This window comes from Phasianus colchicus, chromosome 4 (assembly GCF_987193195.1).
Source record: "Phasianus colchicus chromosome 4, bPhaCol1.hap1.1, whole genome shotgun sequence".
NCBI lineage: Eukaryota > Metazoa > Chordata > Aves > Galliformes > Phasianidae > Phasianus > Phasianus colchicus.
The window spans coordinates 40,400,083-40,413,990 of NC_143439.1; the positions used below are offsets into that span (position 1 = coordinate 40,400,083).

Sequence of the window (13,908 nt, forward strand, 5' to 3'; positions counted from 1 at the left end):
AAGCCTTACTCAGATCTCAGTCAATCAGATCTATAGCATCCCCAGTCTCTAATCTCTTTGTCCCACTTGCTTGATTAATCCTTTCACATGCTTCTGACAAGATCTGCTTCTAAAAACCCATGGATCTTGGCTACTCCCTAACAGACATTTATCTAACAAGCTAATAAGTTCATCCTTTATGAATATTACTATAAATCTTTCTCAACACAGCAGTTGTGTCTGTTGTCTGCCTCACAGCTTTAGTTATTGGCAACTAAATATGAGATATGAGGTGAGAAACAATTTAGGGTTTTGGAGAGGGTTTTTTGAGAATTGACGAAGAAAACATCCCAGAACAACAGTAAAACACAAAGTAATTCATCTGCTTGTCCAAGTCATGTTATACTATATTGTTTCAGACAAGTAGTTGTCCATCCTTTTCTCGTAGACATAAACTAAAAGATCACCACAAGTTACAGTCTCTTCCAGAGCTTCATTTTCTCCTTACTAATAGAAAGCTTTCCCCTGGGACTCCTTGCTGAAGGATGTGGTAGATAAAAATATCAGTAGTATTAATATTGCCCCCCAGAAAATAATTAACTCACCTTCAACATTTAAACAAAAATGGCAACTAAAAAATATGATCGTGACACAGCTTCGAATTCAGGAATTCCCTAAACTCCAATTTACTACAAGTTCAGAAATACATTGAGAGGCATTTTGTTCTAAATCTAATTTTTACCCTCTTTTCTAAACAATCACTGCTCATTTGTGTCAGGAATACTGAATGAGATGGACTGTTTGATGCAGTTTATCTATCTTTATGTTTTTGCAACCCTGTTGCTCTACACTGGACTCTCTCTGCACCTTTCCTGACTAGTGACTATCATTTTCTAGCCTCTTTAGCTTACACTGTCAAAAAAACTCCACGTCAGAATCAAGCTGCTATGATGTCACACTGCAGAGGGCTGCATTGTCACCTTCTGTGTCACACTTACATTTCTACTTGTTTCTATGCCTTTGAGACCGCAGATTAGACACAATGGCCTGAGGAATGGTTCTTTAAACTGTAATCCATTAGCTGCAAAAATATTTTACAGCCCATAGAGTTTCTTAGGATGGTAAGTAATATTTGCAGATAGTCCACTTTTCCCTTTATACTTTGAGTCCTACCAGTCATTGCTATGTATTATTTTTATTAACATTATTCCTATCTGTTCCGTTATAAGGACTCCAGTAAAACAAGTTCAGCTCTCTTATAAATGCTTACATCTCACCTAGGACATCTTCACTGTTTTTCAGGGACTCAATTTTTCCCCCTTTCTTCTTTTATCACCAAGGCTACTAGCCTTGGCAACAGGGAAAATGGAGCATCTATTTATAGAAGCAATGAGTGAGGAGTGCAGAGACCTAGAGATGGACCAATTAGTAACTACTCTGTCTCGTTAACATTCCATTTAGGATGGAATAGAAAAAGGCAAATCTGAGGATCATCTGCATGAGATGCTGGAAACAATGAGTCCAATCTGATACTGCCTCAGGGAAATACATAATTACAAAACAGTATGGGTCCCAAAATGGGATCTTGTAGAACCTCAGCATTAATGAATGTTGCATTAAAGATAAAGAGGCTTAACTGGAACAAGCTTGCTCCCTTGAAAGAAATACGATTCATGCCATGCCAGATAATCTAGAAGAGATACCTAATCTTTGCTGCAGAAACTGATGTTATTGATACAAAGTGCTGCAAACAAATCCTAAAATAGGAGATTAATGTGTCCTTCTGCAGTGGAGAGAGCTCTGCTGGATGCTTCTATTAAGCATTTGGGGTGAATGACAATTTCAGAATGACAAAAATTACTTGCATATGTTGCTGAGTAGGGGATATTCTGCCACCTGACCACAGCCACATCTTGAATGAGTGGATGTTAAAACAATAGATACAAAAATAATGGACTAATTACCCATAGGAAAGGCTAATCAATTTAGGACTATAAACAAACATGTAAAATGAAACATGGTTAAGCAGACATAATTCTGGAACAAGTTGATAACCTGCAAGAAACAAAATTCATACAATACTGATTACAAGTAACCACTTCAGATTAAACATATCATCTATTTCTGTATCACTGAGTAGTATGTCAGTTCAAACAGAGCTAGGCCTTCTTTTTCTGCATGAGTTTATTCAAACAATTTCAGTCTTCCTTATTTGGGAAACATCCATTTTTAAAACAGTGTGATGATTATTCATGCTGCCCAGACAACTACAATTAGAAGTTCTATTGCTTAAAATTTTCTTCATGAAATAACAGTAAATATGGAGTAGCAAATAGACATAACTCTTAATACTTCCACACACTCTGAGAACAGGCATACAAACAAAGAATTTGAATTTTGTGGGTACCCTTCAAAGGATAAACATTACATGAGATTTAAAACTGTGTAATATTGTTGAGGATGTTTTCTTTACATTTTGAATGAAAACTGTGGTCCCTTGGAAAAACTTGTTACAATGCCAAGTACTTCCTGTTTATGAAAGCTATGCATATTATCTAGGTCATGAAAACAGACTCAGTGCTCAGTTTTCTGAGCACAGATCAGATGGGAAATGAGGCCTTAGCAAAACATGGAGAGTAACAACACTGAACAGAAAATATAGTTAAAAGATGGGACAAAAATAAGTATTATAAAAGTGTTAAATAATCTAAGATATACATTTTATTCAAGCAAATCACGTCAGAGAGAGGACTGAGCAAATAGGTAAAAAAAAATCTCTAAATGAAAGATATTCCTTCTCAAATAAAGAAGGAAAGAAAGAAAGAGCCTAATATTGATGTTTTCTAAATGAATAGATGGAAATTCTCCAGCAATTTTCCCTGTAAAATTGTTATTCAGTTTTACATGTTATTCAGTTTTAATACTCACCCATCTTCTCATATCATCCTTACAAATTAGGCAAATATGAATACCCACAAAGAAAGGGGGTTTGTTTAGTTAGGATTTCATGCTCAGATCCTTTCTGGAGATTTCTTCTCCAGGAGTTTTACCTAGAAAGTTCATAGGTTGAAGGTCCCTTTTGCTTAAATTGGCATTAGTTGAGGAGACTTTGTTGTAAGTAAAAGCTATCTGATCTTTCTAGAGGCCCCTTCTCATTCTTCTCAAATCACAGAATCATAGGGATTGGATGGGACCTCAAGAGGTCATTGAGTACAACCCCCTGCTAAAGCAGGCACTCACACAGATAGGCATCCAAATCGGTCTTGAATATCTGAATAGAAGAAGAGTCTACAACTCTCTGAACAACATGTTCCAGTGCTCCATCACCCTTACATAAAGGAGTTCTTCTCCAAGTCAGTACAGAACTTCCTATGTACAATTTTTAGGCCATTACTCCTTGTCCTATCACTATACACCATCAAGAAGAGCCTGATGTCATCCATTTGCCTCCCACCTCCCTTCAAATGTTTATAAATATTAATCAGATCCCCCTCCATCTTCTTTTCCCCAGGCTAAACAGATCCAGTTTATTAAGCATTTTCTCACACGGGAAAAGCTCCAGGCCCTTTATCATCTCTGTGGCCCTCCACTAGACTCCTAGAAGATCCCTGCCTTTTTTAAATGGGGAGCCCAGAAGTGGACACAGTTATTCTACATCTAGCAGGGCAGAGTAGTAGGAGGAGGATCACCTCTCTCTGCCTGCTGGCCATGCTTTTCTTTATGCACACCAGGATAGTATTGACCTTCTTGGACACCAGGGCACACTGCTGGCTCATGGCCAACCTGTTTAATACACCAGGACCCCCCCCAGTCCTTCTCCACAGAGCTCCTCTCCAGCAAGTCATCCCCTAACCTGTACTGATGCATGTGGTTATTCCTCTCCAGGTGCAAGACTCTGCACTTGCTCCTGTTAAACCTCATCAGGTTATTTCCTTCACAACTCTCCAGTCTGTCCAGGTCTTTTTGAATGGTAGCACAACCTTCCGGGTTGCCAGCCACTCTTCCCAGTTTCAAATCATCAGCATAGTTGCTGAAGGTGGGCCCTACCGTCCATGTTGATGAATATATTGAACAAAACTGGATCTGACATTGATCCATGGGGGACACTGCTAATTACAGGCCTCCAACCAGACTCTGAGCTGCTGATGACAGCCCTCTGAGCTCTGCCAGTCAGATAGTTGTTAATTCACCTCACCATTCACTCATCTATCCCAGACTTCCTAAGTCTGATAAGAAGGATGTGGTGAGAGACAGTGTCAGACACCGTGCTGAAATCAAGGTACACAACATCCATTGCTCTCTCTCTATCTACTCAAATAGTAATGACATTATAGAAGGCTAACAGGTTTGTTAGGAATGATTTCCCCTTGATGAATCCATGTTGACTACTGATAACCTTCTTCTCTTCCACTTACTTGGAGAATTTGTTCCATCACCTTTCCAAGGACAGAAGAGAAGCTGATTGGCCTGTAGTTTCCCAGATCATCCTTGACCTTTTTGAAGACCGGAATAACACTGAATATCCTCCAGTCATTGAGCACCTCTCCTGTTCTCCAAAATCTTTCAAAGATGATCGAGTGATTCAGCAGTCACCTCTGCCAGCTCCCTCAGAACATGTGTGCATTGATTTTTGCTAGACATTCTCTGATCTGATCCTCCTTGACTAACGGGAAGTCTTCCTTTCCTCAGACTCTCTCTTTTACCTCTACTGTCTGGGATTCCTCGGGGCTAGTCTTAGCATTAATGACTGAAGCAAAGTAGACATTCAGAATCTCTGTCTTTTCAGTGTCCCCTGTTACTAGGGCACTCGCTTTTCTTAGTAGGGTACCCAACTTTCCCTACTCTTCCTTTTACATTTGACACACTTGAAAAAAAACTTTCTTGTTATCCTTTAACTCCTTTGCAAGAGATAATTGCAAGAGGGCCTTAGCATTCCTCATTGCATCCCTATAGGGTTTGGCAACATCCCTAGAATCTTAGGTGGACAGGCCCTTCTTCCACATTCCACGGATCTTCTTTTTTCCTTACATTTTATCCATGAGTTCCTTGTTCTTCCATGCAAGCCTCTTGCCACCTTTCCCCGATTTCTTACACAGATCTTGAGCTCAGAAGAAATGGTGTTTAAATTCCAAACAGCTTACATGAGCCCCTTTACCTTCCAATGCTCTAGCCCATAGAACACTCCAAGTAGGTCTTTAAAGATGTCAGAATTGGCTCTTTTGAAGTCCAGGATAGCAATCCTACTCATTGCTTTGCTTCTTCCACACAGAATCTTGTAGTCTACCATCTCATGATTGATGCATCCCAAGTTGTCCCATACCTTCACATCCCAGTTCTGCCCTTCTGAGTAAAAAACAAGGTCAAGTAGCCCACCCCCTCTCTTCAGGTACTCTACCACTTGCATCAGAAAGTTATCATCAGTGCACTGCAGTAACCAACTAGACTTTGTGTTCCTGGCCATGTTGTTTGTCCAACAAACACCAGGATGGGTGAAGTACCCCATAAAAACCAGCAACGGGGATTCCAAGACTACTTCCAGCTGTTTGTAGAAGGCTTCATCCACTTCCTCCTTCTGATCAAGCAGCCTGTAGTACACACACACAGCAGTATCACTGATGTTAGCCTACCCCTTAATTCTTACCCACAAGCTCTCCACTTGTTCATCGTTCCCATCAAGTGGAGCTCCATACATTCTACTTGCTCTCTCTCATAAAGAACAACTCCACCGCCTCACCTTACCAGCCTGTCTTTCCTAAAGTGAACATAGCCGTCTATAACAGCATTCCAGTCATGTGAGCTGCACCATCACGTCTCCATGACCACAATGAGATCATGGCCCTTTAACCACTCACAGATCTCTAATTTCTCCTGTTAATTTGCATTCATTTGTATACAGGCACTTTAGGGAAGCAGAGGGTGCAGGTATCTCTAGAGGGATGCAAGAATGCTTAAGCTGGGCTATTGCAATGTTATCTTCTATGAAGAGTCCTCACAAGAACCTATTGGACAATTGAGAGGTTTTTCTCCATAGTTTACTAGAAAGAGAGTGTTCTCAGATCCTTCTCTGTCACAAGAAACTCCACCACCTTCCCACACTGAATCTAGTTCAAAGCTCTAGTCACCAATCCAGCCTGTTTTCTCCCCAGAACACTTATGCCCCATTTATTCAGTTGCACTCTGTTTGACACCCACATATCTGGACTCTAAACGGCCTTTCCGAGATCATAGTACCCCAAACCTTGATCCTAATACCACCCCCTCAGCCAGTCATTTACTGGATCTATTCTCCTCCTTCTTTCCAGGACCCAGCTTCCGGTCAGGAGGACATCACTTGTGCTTACAATCACTTTAGCATCTTTCTAAGTCTCTTTTAACATTCTGTAATTTCCTTGTTGCAACCTCCTGTGATCCCACTTATATGACAACAATCGGGCAGTAGTCTCCTTTTATAAGAAGTGGTAGAATCATCTTAACATCACTGACATACATTCCCAGAAAAGAGCAAATATTTCTAGAGAGTTATCTAGGCAGCAAATAAGGGCCTTAGTGCGTTCTGGATTACGGAGCTCCCCACAGTTAGAACTGTTAAAGTTCAATCTTTACTCTCCTCAGCATTTTACAGTTAGGTAAGCTTTAATTTCACCAGAAATCAAATGTCTTTCCTCAAAATTCTCCTAGGCAATCATATTTCCTACATGAGCTTCAAATCATTCTTGTCATCCATTCTCTTTTAGACCCTCTTTAGCTTTGTGCATGGAAAGTACTGAGTGTCCTAGTGAAAACAAAAACAAAACAAAATGGATAATCAGGACTTTCCTTAGGGGATATTTGCTAGTTTCCAAAGCAGAACATTCACTTCTCAGATGGTTAAGGTCTAGACTGAAACACAAGCAAACTCACATCACCACTCTTTGAATCCTGAGAAGTTACAGAACCTTTACATATAAAATTTTCACACTCCTTATTCATTTTTGTCCCCTCAAAGCAGGGACGCTGTGTGAAGGACTTACTGTAGCCACTACTGGTATTGTACTGAATGCTTCTAAAGTAAAGCATTAATAGGGCTCACCAGCAGAGTCGTGTAATGGCATTACTTAACTCATACTTTGGCAGTTTCCTTTAATAACCGGGCTAATAAAGGAATGTCAGAATGGGAGGGTACTAATCAGGAATGTTAAAAATAGGTACTGTAACTTAAAACACTGCTCCAATTTTGTCTTTTGGAAGAGTGATGCTAGGACTTCTAATGGTATCATTCTTTACTATCAATAGAGAAGAAAGTCACAGAAGTATACATACACACAAAAATATGAAAATATGTACATATATACACATAAATATTCAAATTATAGGGAAGAAGATAGGTGAAGAAGAGGAAAGTGAATATTACTGTGTTCCATACCATGAAGTTGTTATCAGGCAGGACCAAGCACTGTAGTTTCTAGGCTGAAAACATTTTTCCAAAACTAGCTGCTCAAACTCTGAAGCCTCCTGCTGGGAACATCCTTATTCCATCTAATCTCTGCTGACAGAGAGGAGCTGGCAGTCACAATCAGTGGATCTCACCTGCTGTAACCAGCACCATTGTTCCATCTTTGTTTCTTCACACAACTTCACTATAAGTGTGATTCCAGCTGCTCTGGCTGTGTTGCAGCTACTCTCCACATGGCTTCAACAGCCATGACTCTTTGCCAGTGTCTTCCATGAGCAACTTCATTGCTGCATTTGACTGTCATGAAGAAAATAATATGTGCACGTATTTACACAGGGGTGGTAAGTGTCAGGAAGGAGAGCATCTTGTAACAACAAGCAAAGCTGTGGTTTGATTGCACCCAAACAAGATGGGCCATTTCCTCCAAAAACTTCTGCATTTAATATAAATATTGACAGAGAGCTGAAGGCTGTTGCATGATATTCCAGTAGGCTTATTAAAAGGAAAATGCCAGACGTGAAAACAAAGCTGAAGAATGTTCAAAAATAGATGCACAGCTAGAAAAAGCAGCCAAACATCAACAATATTATTTCTTAAGTAATTATTAATCAGTAAGAAATTCCCAAATCTGGTGCTCTAGCTTTTATTTTCTTTGTTTGGCTATTTTTGTGTTTCTTTGAATCCGTAGATAACAAAGAGTTCACTTCTGTTTAGCCTTGAACTCATTTTGTGTGGCCTTCAGGTAATGCACTGTCTCATTCCTGTGTAAACTCTGTCCCTAGACAGCACCAGCATGTTTTTAGAGATTGTTATGTCTGGTTACCTTGCCTTTAGGACGTTCAGAGCACTAGAACATGTGGCAATAATATATCCTCAGTATCTGATCTGACTTGAAACAAACTATCCAAACAGGAATACTGTGTATTTTAATCAGCCTTGCGTTAAGACTATGGAGGAGTTAGCTACACAGGATTTCGACTGAGGGAGATGGTTTAGTGGGAAACACTGGTGATATGTGAATGGTTGGACTTTTAGGTCTTTTCCAACCTTGGGGATTCTATGATTCTAACCGCTCATCTTATCATAATCTCTCCTCCAAATATCTCTATTTCCATGACTAATGCTTCAAAAATACTGACAATACTCTGAAATAAGTAATGATCTGAGAACTTACTCAGTCTCTAAGTAACATTCATACCAGCCATTGATATGCTGGCAAGCAGAAGGTACTGAGTACATTGTGCACTTATACAATTACTCAATTGCCAGGAAAGAACAATTCCGAGGAAGAGATACAGTAAGTTCTAGGCTTACTGTTTAAGAACTTCGCTACACAGGAAAAAGGCAGTCACAAAATTGCCATTTTCCTTGCCCTTTACTTCCTTAACCGTCCTTCAGAGCTACATTAGTTATACAGCAAATGCATAAAGCTGAACTGCACTCTTCACTGACTGCTTCACACCAGGTAAAATCATTGTTGGCTAACATGTAGGCATGAAGCTTTGCAGAAGAAACAAAATGCTTCACTTCAACAATAATCCAATTCTGGTCATTTTACTTCGTCATGTCAGGAAACCACTGCTGACTACTTATTAGTGAGGGAACGTGCACCTTCCTTGGTGCACAATTAATGAAAATGATTGCTAATTAGACATATTCTTGAGTAATCACTTTTAAAAACCAGCATGTCTGAAAGAAAATAGAGAAGAGGTTAAAAAAAAAAAAAAAAAAAAAAAAGAGGTTTACAAATTGCTGTTCTAGAACCAATCTAAAAGGTGAAGAAATATGTGGGAAAATGGTGATACTGAAACTGAAGTTAGCCTCTAAACAGATGGCATCTCAGTCACTTAAATTTGTTTTTTCTGCTTTCTGAAACTGACTTTTCTTAGCACTCTTTATGGAAAGATTTGGGTCAGTTTATGTCATATGGTGATTATTTGTTCACTGAACTCCACTTTTAGGGCAAAATAAAACAACAACAACAACAATAAACACTCTGTATATTATCAGTTTTAAATTGCAGACAAAGGAGAGAGAAAAGGAAAATCACTAAGCTCTCAAGTCTAGGAAAGGGTGATTAATAGTCTACCATATTTACCAGCCATTTCTTTGGCAGCACAACGCAACTACATTTCCCTAAAATATGAGAACTTCATAGTGACGCACAGATGATTTTGCCAACTAACTTGTGACCATTCTGTGATGAGTCCATCACACGTGACAGAAGTGAAGAAGAGATCCTGGCTGAAGAATCTGCCCTCAATAGCTAACATAGTGGAAACTGTAATAGGTCCGCAGTCCCCAACAACCCTGGGAATTGGGTGATAAAAGATATATAGGAAGACAGGCCTAGAAATACAGACTATGCATAGCTCCTTAGAGCTTTTTCTTCTTTTGTGCCACGAGGAGGAAGCCACAGACTGTTATTCACTCTTCTGACTGTATTTTTAGTAGTCTGATCATGATTTCCTAAATAAAGAAATAAATCCAAAATAGCCATGATTTCATTGAATTCTTTTTACCAATGACTTTCCAATGGGCATTTTTAGAAATTGTGGTCAAACACACAGATTAGTAGTTCTGTTTCCTTTTCAGACAAAAAAAAACTACAACCTTAATGCCCAGTTGCAAACTCATATAAAACATTTTCTGTGAAATAATCCCACAGTTTATGATATGTTACCTTCATTTTTATAATTTTAAATTAGGAGCATGGAGAAACATATAGAGCCTGTCAATCAGAATTCATTTTTACCAGCAAATTTCATTTGCTATCACATACAATTTAAAATTAGGTAAGTGCTCTCTCCTCAGAAAAGTAAAATATCCATTGCTATCCTTTTTTCTCCTTTTTTCTTCTTTATTCAGCAGACAATGTCATTTCAAGGACCCTGAAGCTTCTGCAGCTATGTAGCAGGTGAGGAGATACTTACACACACAGCATTTTCAGTAGTGAATTCTTGATTGTGCATGGTGCAAGGTCATGGTTGTTCTTTATTTGTTTGGCAAACTAATTATAGCTCTTTAGAGGCTCTCAAGCAACACAAAGAAGACAGAAGAATTATGAGCCAGTTAAATGCATTTTACCTTGATAGAAAAAGCCTGTAGCTCAGAGCAGCAGTTAAGAAATTACACACAGACACAATCTTCAGCTTAGGCTTTCACATCAAGCTGCATAACTAAATTAGACATTCAGTAGTACCTTGTCTATGACTTTGCTTTGAAAGTGAGCCAGAGTACTGATGCAAGAAGACTGTTAGCTACTGCAATGTGTAGCTGAAATATTTATCCATTCACTACAACTGGTTTCTGTACATTAATAAAAGGGCAAACTTTAAAAATTTTGGTTGAGGTAGAAGTGGCAAACCATGATTGAATTCACTACTGCTAAGTTTGTCAATACATTTTACATGCACCATTAGACTATTACCAAGTTAAGATTTCAATGAGAAACTAAACTTTACACAATATCTAAGGTCAGAGATAGTCATTCCAGTTTTCCCACTTGCCAGCTGAACTTCTTTCACCCATTCTCTAGCAGACTGCAGCAATTTGGCACCCTGGAACATGGTGTAAGATGGATGTGATGCTAACTGTAGATTTGACTATGGATACAAAATAGGTACACCCCAAATATATCAGAGTATCACCAAAAGTCATGTCCCAAAACCATTCATAAAAAAGTATGTTTCGATTTCTTAAATTCCTCCTGCATTGTCATAACCTCCATTTCTCAGAGCAGATTCCCCAGGATATATGTTCTCTGCTTTTTTAAACGGATAGAACAATCTACAAGATGAAATCCAAACAAATCAGAGCTGCCAGGCTTAGAGAGGTAAGGACACAAGTTACACTTTTTCCCAAATCACTACAGCAGATCTTCATATTCTCTCAGGACTAACACAAAATGGAAAGAGAATTAGGAAGAAAACCATTGAATTATTATTATTATTATTATTATTTTAAGTCAGTTCAGCAGTTTTCAAGCATCAATTCAAACACATATACAATCTACAGTGTCTTGTCCTGGAAAGTCAGTGAAAAAGTTCTTGTTTACAGTTTCTGGTAAATTTCAGAGTCTGATCATATTTCTCCTTTCTTTCTCCCTGTGAACTGCTATATAAGTAGAGTTTCAAAAAGTTGTCTTCAGTCAAAACTAACATACTCTTTTCAAGCACTGACAAATGACCCTTACTATTAGAGTATTCACATCTTGTTCGGAGACATTCTTTGATCAAAATATAGAAGTACAATATCTGATAAAACAAAAAGTATTAATCTATGTCTGTTTTGAAAACTTGGTGACTAGTCTGAAGATGTCATAGCAGACTGCAATTACTAATTAATAACAGAATGTAAGTGGTAGCATTTGCAAATAGCTGAATATTTAGGTTGCTTAAGTCTAAACAAGACTGAGAATGCCAAAAGGAAAGGAAAAACACACTGACTCTCATCATCCTATGACAAAAGCATTATGTATACTAAATAGATAATTAGTGGTTGTAAACCTCCTGTAATTGAGGAAAGAATGAATTCATTTGGAATGAGACTAAAAATACATACTCGATTTTCAGCAGCACCAAATTCAAGGTAAGCACAGTCTGGAACAGCAAATAACTGATAGTATGTTATTATATCAATTACACACTATCATTAACAATATTTTCTGTATTCCTTTAGAGAGGAGAAAGCAGTCACACAAGAAATTCAAACTCTGGTAAAATAAATTCATAAAAGAATGGACAGTTTCTTAGTGAAGATGCATATACAGAACAGAACCACTCAGTTCAAGGAACAGACTAAAAAGAAATGAAATTATAGGGGTAGACAAATAATGAATAGAACAGCTAATAAAAATTATGATACACCTACTTATCCTCATGCGACAGTTGAAATATCCACTTGAGTGCAGCATAGATGTTTAAAAGTTCATCAGCAAGATTCTACATCCTCATATGAAAGTAATTGTCAAGATTAATTACAGTGTTCAGTTCTAGAAATAGGAAGGATTCTTTGGAAAGGAAAATAAATAGTATAATTGCTTGGTTTCTAGCATAATCTAGATTTATTTATTTATGGCCTTCATCTACATGCTGTACGGCTGCATGGGAACTGATGAATCATGGCCTGAATCTCTGGTCAACCGCCCGGGACAATGTGGGGTCAGCTGCATAGGTGGTTCGCCTGTGCTGCCGGAGGATGTGGGGCTTGGCTCCGCCTCTCCTGGATCCATTCTGGGAGCTGACTGCGAGTGGAGGGGAATCTCTTCTGGAGATTCACTCCACCGGAGTTTCTTACACAAGCCCAGGATAAGGGTGAGAATCGTCCTTTCTTGCTCCAGTATAGTAATTACATAGCCACGCTCGTGGATACACTATAACATCTGTATATTCATTAATTGTACAACGGCTTTCTTCTATATGCTGATTATTCTCAGTCTCTCCCATTGCAATGTTTTTATTTTTTAATTTATCTAGGCAACCTGTTACTTTGATCTAATACAGTACTTCTAGCACACTAAAGAAAGTCACCTGAATTATCAGCTCACTAAAGAAAATCCTTGATTTCTTTTTCCCCTATGACAGCTTTGCCTTTTTACTGGATCAACTTCAAGCATGTGCTCTGGCAAATATTTGTGCTAATCTGTAAAAACTGTCATCTTCAGACACTGTACATTTACAGAATTTTTATCATCACCTAAATGCAGATACCACTTTCATTGCAAAATTCTGATGAAAAAAAAAATTGTTATCTTGTACAGGAACCTCCATTTCAAGTTCTTTCTAAGGATCCTTTTTCCATTCTTCCCCATGCAAGCCAAATAAAGTTGAAACCTCTTTCATGCAGATTGTGCCAGATGGAAAAGGCTGGCTTAAAGAACAAAAGGACACAGGAGCCTGTTTTCTGTAGCAGACAAATACAAAATGTTCTGCACTACCAGAACCTCTCAGCTCTCTAGTACTTTGGTGAAACACTTACTCCCACTTTGGTTGAGTTGCATCAAGTCCAGGCATACTGTCATCCTGTCAGCCTTAACAGTATCTCTGAGTGTAAAGTATTTACGTTATTTTTCCTGAACTTAAAATAATTAGGTTTTGGATCAAAAACATTGTGGAAAAAACTATGTATAGGTTGATCTTGACTTGAAGTTGACATCACAAATACCAATTCATCTTTGAAAAATTCTCAAACTGAACAGGCACCACATAATACCTTTTCTTAGAAGAGGCTAATGGTGAAAGGAACACAAGTTAGGCAGGAGCCTTGAGGCACTGGTGTGAGAACTACTGCTATGTTAAGACCATAGAACAGTTTGGACCTTGTTTAGAAGGCACAAGTGCTATAAAAAGCTGCAGAGAAATGCTAGCATTAATTATATATGAATATATATAATATATATATATATGAATGTCTATAAGATATTAATGTCAGAAAGCTCACCAAAATCCTCATAAATATCACAAGATTTTTCTAATACTTAAATGGATGAAAGTAAT

General features: G+C 38.3%; 1 long non-coding RNA gene across 1 annotated transcript; it reads left to right on the forward strand.

Annotated features, from left to right (window-relative positions):
* Nucleotides 1-925: 925 nt before the first annotated feature.
* On the forward strand, nt 926-12,250 carry LOC116231278 (uncharacterized). Its single transcript, XR_004167431.2, has 4 exons — nt 926-1,100; nt 10,280-10,328; nt 11,149-11,246; nt 12,092-12,250. It is a non-coding gene; the product is annotated as an uncharacterized LOC116231278 (long non-coding RNA).
* The last annotated feature ends 1,658 nt before the right edge of the window (nt 12,251-13,908 follow it).